This window comes from Syngnathus scovelli, chromosome 18 (genome assembly GCF_024217435.2).
Source record: "Syngnathus scovelli strain Florida chromosome 18, RoL_Ssco_1.2, whole genome shotgun sequence".
In the NCBI taxonomy this organism is placed as follows: domain Eukaryota; kingdom Metazoa; phylum Chordata; class Actinopteri; order Syngnathiformes; family Syngnathidae; genus Syngnathus; species Syngnathus scovelli.
Genome location: NC_090864.1, coordinates 7,829,659 through 7,835,937, shown reverse-complemented (window position 1 = coordinate 7,835,937; position 6,279 = coordinate 7,829,659).

The window sequence follows — 6,279 nt, the reverse complement described above, 5'->3', positions numbered from 1 at the left end:
CCACAAATACTTTAGAGCCTCCTAAGTTCAGAGGTCAAAATACAAACAATGTAATCTACAAGTAAACAGTCACCACCCTTTGCAATGTCGTCAAGGTAAATATCGGGATGGGCACTTGCATCACGTTACTTTATCAATGATTGGAGCAACAATCAGGTCTTGATTAATCATTTCACTTAGATTATTGGCTGATTATTGGTCAATTAACCTTTGAGTGAGAGATAACCCAAACGTGTAATATTTCCATAGACAGGAAATATGTTGCAATGTTAGCCACTCCGCTATACGTAGGTCGCAGTGACTGACAACCGCATTGTGTAAAAGGGGGCGGAGCTTTTGACCGATCCCAGTGAGTATTACAACATAAGATTTACGTGTGATGAATCGAGTGACGCATTTTGCAAGTGTGAAAGAGTTTCACGGTCAAGGTTGCTGGTCCAAGTATAAACCCACAGAGGGAGGCAGACGGGTTGAAATTCAGTCGGTGGGGGGGACTTGTTAGGGGGGAATGGGGGGGGGGACATGTAAGACCCCCGCAGTGAATGAGACTGCCTACTTATCAGCTTTGAGCGTGATGTGCAAACAGAGGCCTTTCAGGCCTGCCAGGCACACAATAGCTTTGTTTGCTATGCAATAGAAACCAGTTGTTCACTGCTGAGTCAATATTTACTGCCTAATGGAATGTGTGCTCGGCTACTAGCCCTGCTCAACAACACCAGATTGGAAGAGGGACTCATTAGCTCCCTTTTCTGTCTTTCACCCCCTGTCGTGGTCCATCCCTATTCGTCCTTCCCTCCCCTCCTCTTGAGCCTCCCTTTAACGTTGTTATCGTCATCTTGCTTCACTCTCCTTGTCCTCTTGAAGTTCTGGGAGCCCCTGGTGTCTTCCTTCCCTGAATCGTATCATGACTGCATCTGGACCTCCCCTCACGGTGGGCTGACAAACAGACAAATGGAAACTCCATATCAGGCACAGGAGCAGCGTGGTTATAAATCATACACGGGGAAAATGTCTAAAAAAAAAAAAATAAAGGCGAGAATAATGCTGAGCATTTATGACACAAGACGAGAAGATGTGGTGGTAAAACGTGGAAAATGACCAATGTCCTCACAAGGTCAGAGAGAGAGAGGAAGCGAGAGATTACTGTGCGATGAGATCACTACGCTGACAGAATGATCCTTTTGTGTCCCACTCTGATGGTAGGCAGCGAATGCATCACAAGTACTACTCAGTTGCAGATTCACTCCCGCTAATCACGCCCAATTTTCCTCAAGGTAAGCACGTGGAGCGCAAACATCTCCTTCCTTTTGACTCTGTGTACCTTTTTTTCGCCCAGGTAAGGCCAGATAGCTAAAGGCACCAAACACTTGTCCTTTTTAAACCTTTTCCAGCAGCCAATCCATTCCTTTCAGTCATGCTTCAATATCCTTCCCATACAGCCTGGAGGATCACTCAGGAAAGGACAGTTGTGGGAGTGATGGTGCGCAGGGTTTCCATAGTGACACCAAGGTAATGAAAAGATTGGGCGAGAGCAGTGTGTAGTCGGTGCCAGTGTGTGTAGTGGGTGCCAGTGTGTGTGCGTGTCGTTCTATAGCTCTGGGTTGAGACACAGTGGAACCATTCATGATCTACTATCTGCCCCCCAATGGCATTCAGTCTTAAATCAGGGTCTTGCAGAGAGCTCAGATCCCAGCCATGTTTTATGTTAGCTTAAACAATCCCCATTCAACGAGTGTTTTGTGCATTCTGTCATTTTTACCCCCTCCTACTCATTATTATCTTTCCATTTCTGTCCAACAACTTCCTCATGAATGATGAGGTCGTTTATAATACCCTTGTCATAAAGCGGGATGAATTGATGGGTTTGGGTTGTCTTTTAATTGGTTTATGCTGGCAGAGGGATAAACAATTAGGAGGATGCATATTAATTGTCCCTAATTATCCTTTCTAGCCACAGATTAAGTGATTTCGTAAGGTTGATGAGCCAAATTCTCTCCATGAAGGAGAATCTACGTCTGTCCACGCTTTCAAAATAAATCGCCGGTCTGATTTAGTGCTTTGAGGGGGATTTATCAATATTATTTCATTTTTCAACACATAATTTGACCTTAACCCAAGATCGCAACGCCGCACTGATTGCAATTGGGTGTGATGAATTAATATTGTCAATAAAATGTTTCAAATTCCGTGTAACTTTTTTTGACCTGCGAGAAATTACAGCAACCTTTTCAAAAGATGGGTGAACTTTTGTTGATGAAGTAAACAGACTTTCATCGGGAGCTCAGAGAGACGAGAGAGCAGAAGGAAGATCATCATTCCAATATTTCACATTATTAATACACTCCTGTGGAAATTATCAGTCACTGCCATTTAATATGCGTTTCAAATTTTCTAAATTGTCAAATCAAATTAGAAATACCAATTTATACCATAGCAGATTGCATCTTTTCTCTTTCCGAAGGTCCTGCAGAGTTGAATTGATAATTAAGTAATGAAATGAACTTGTGTGATCTAATTTTATATCAGATATCCATATTATCCCAGCAGTAGTTATTCTAATGTTACATACCGTAAGAACGGCGCCTTCATTGTCCAAATGGTAATACGAGCTGAATGGAAAAATTGAGTTAACGTTCTGATTTATTAGCGTGAAACTTTATGCTAATGAGCTGTACTTTATCTATTAGATGTTTTTAGATTGTTTTAGCTTAGCATCTTAGCATGTTAATTATTTTTTTTAATCCTGGTATATACGGATGATTATTTTTTTTTTTTATATTTGGCCAGACTCAAGGAGATCCAATGACATAAAAAATAGTGGTGCTTCAGCTCCACTGCCTCATAGCAGGTTAAATGGAGCGGGGGACAATGGGCAATTCTCCAGCATTTCTTCTATTCAGTGCTGCCGCAGGTTGTTCTCCCCCCACTAAACTCCGCTTCCTGGTGTTTCAGCTTGAAGCTGTATACCCTATGGGGTCCCAACAGGCTGGAATAAAACACGAGTGGATGCGACAAGTTGCCATGGAAACTTCATAAGCCAGTAGTTGGAGGAAGGGATGGGGGGGGGGGGGCTACAGTATCTAGTGAAGCATGCATCTGAAGGAAATAAATTGAATGCTGTGGAGAGGAAGACAGTGAGGGAAAACTGGAAAGAGGGATGTGTTATTATTAGGTAACCTTTTATGTCGGAATTATTTTTTCAACCGTACGCGGCACGCCGATTGCTCCCCCCGGTGTCTTCGGCATGCCTTGAAAGCCGGGGCTAGAGGTTAAACGGCTGTCTGCGTTGTCACCAGGACTCTCTACGACGCCTTCTGCTGTTTGTCACAAACGGTGACCACGGGACGCGTGACTGCTTTTTCTTTTGCATTTTTTTTTCTTAACCTTTACCTACAACTGTCATCGCTTCGACTGTCACCACACTTGTCTTAGGGGGCACAATTGACGGGTCATTGGCTATCAAAGCTCAAAAGCCTCAAACACGCCAACGGATTGCCAAGCATCCTTTATGCCACCTAAATCTTTCATTAACCACCAATCTATCATTAATTATCGGCTGCAGGCATTTATGGAGAGCTTGGGAGATTGATGGCATGCGGTGGGGGAGGGGCTGACTGTTGAGGGAGGCAATCTATAATGACTCAGAACAAGGAGGCTCCATCTTAACTTTTATTTATAAGGGGCTTGACTACTCACCAGAGGTGCTATGTTGTTTATCTGTCTAGCCAAGCCTATTACATTAGTGCTCATGGCTGCTGGAGAACAGCTTTATCTTCATTGCCCATGTCTCTCAGGGTCCATCTCCATATGTTTTTGGACAGCTCAATGATCATCTCTATTTAACACCACAGGCTCCTCGTGGTGTCTTAGCCCCTTAAAAGAAACAAATTAATTCCCCTCTGAGGCAAAAGCCCTGTACTGGACAATATGAGCTGCTGAGTGTGTGTGTTTGTGTGTGCTTCTTGTCAACTTGAAGGTGAGGTAATGTATTTGCTTTTGATCGAGGCGCAGCCAGACAGCTCCCTTGTCCAGAAAAGCCTTTTTTATAGTCTTGCTGTGCATAGGATTAGCGTTCAGCTACTGGCTGAAGTAAACAAATGCGCTCAGCCTAATTATGAGAGAAGTGTCGACTGTCTACGACAAACCGTAAAAAAAAATAAAAATGCAGCAGCAAGACGGTGCTTATAATATAAAAGTGAGAGTATTGAATCTTTGCATGATGCATAACTAAAGCCACAAAAAAACATACTGTTAAATAAATACTCTCTGGTGTCTATAAAAAGTCAGCATTATCTTTGTAAAGTAAGAGTTAGATTTGCTATATCATCATATTTCTTTTTCTCATGATAGCGTTGAAGCTGTAATGCTGTTTTAGTTTTTAGTGTAATGTGAATCTCAGTATTCTACTCCACGTAGTGTTCACACATCATATCTGAGCCAGCAATAAAACGTGTTTTTATTACTCATGTTTTTAATATTTAGCTGCTCCTGCTATTCACCGCTCCATTTATTTTGTTATAACGAAGAGTGAAAAGTCACCGTCAAGAGTGGAGCCAATGCATTTTAATAGAGCAAAGTGCCAAAACCGATAACGCATTTAATGTTTTCAGATGATTTTTTTTTTCCGGAGGTAGGCTGTTTGACACATGCGATTCAAAATACTTTGGAGAAATACAAACGTTGAAGGTAATTTAGTGAACACCATCTTATAAAACAAACTCAGTGTAAATTTCACAAATATGATCTTGCCAATATGAAATTACCGTAAATTTCGGACTATAAGTCGCAATTAATTTTCGCAAATTTTGAACCCGGAATCACAAGTTTTAACTGGTGCGGCTTATAGTCCGAAAATTACGGTAACATTCTGTGTGTCTCTCCTATTTGATTATGAAACAAGTATATTATGAAACTGTACCACATGTGTTTCTCTTCAAAACATTTCATCGTTCTGACATCCACTCTTTGGAGGGAAAAGATATTAAAACAAAGAACAGGGATCAGACCTTGGATAACTGCAGGGGGTGAGGGAGAGAGCAGGATGGAGAGAAAGCGATAACAGGTGAACAAGTGCAGACGTGGAATAAACACCCCACTGGAACACTTTATCCCGCATTGTCACGGTTTGTTATCCCAGCAGTCTACTTGATATTTAGTGACAAAGACAAGATCTTAGCTGCCTAGTGATCATGCCGCACGCCCTTCGACACCCTTCCCCCTTTGAATCCCCCTTCTGAGCCCCATCAACTGTGTGACATACAGGCAGTCAAACAGAAATCTTCCCCTTACAAGCTGATGAAAGTGAGGTGAAATTTCGGCAAACATCAGGTGAAATTTCCACTGCTCCGGATTTCAAAGTCACGTCAGGGTCAAAGTCAAGACCGCAGTGGGGAGGAAAGGGGGAGATAAATAGGCTTCCTGACAGACATGCACTTGTTACATTATTTCACTCATGTCACGGTGGAATATGGGAACTCGGCAGGTTTCATTAAAAAAAAAAAAACTAGAATCGGACAGTTGGCTGCACACTTGATCAGGCGTCGAGCTCATCCGTGGATTCCGGGAAGCGGAGACCAGCAGGTTATTGGAGTTGGTTGACAGCCGATGACCTCGGTGTGTTTTTGCCTGCAGAGCTTATTATATGTTGTTGTACCAAGAGCTCACAAAGGGACATCGCGGACTGCGGAACCATCTGAACCTTTCATTATGAACTGAGCTGATATAAGCAGAACCATCGAGGAGCTGAGGAGACTGATCTGCCAGTCAACAAATGGAATATGATCGTAGTATAATTCCAGAGCTCACTTTTGGTATGGCGAGCAAGGAAGAAACAGCGATGAAAAAATATCAGAAGTAAAAGAAAACGCAAAATATCCCAAGAGTAGTTTCAATCTTCAATGCTGGCACACGTTCGTGTCGAAGGAAAGGAAGACAAGTGTTGAGCTCTCAGCAGACACAATAGCAGAATTAGGATTCATGCTGCGTGGCTTTACAGGTACTCTTCCAAATGACTCCGCAGAGCCCTCCAGGCTACTGTCAGCTGAAACCCTCACAGGAGACACCGCTAATATGCCCGAGTTGTTTCGCAACATCGCAGCAGATGGTTATGATATGGATTACACTGACAGTAAGTCAATAAGACCCAGATCTTAGGTTTGCACCGGATTGGTCAATTGTTCACGGCTTGCTGTTTTATGATTTTCAGTTTCTGATCACTAACATCTTGGTGAAGCTGGATCGTGGCTTCACTTCAATATTTAACTCCTGCCATATGTTCAT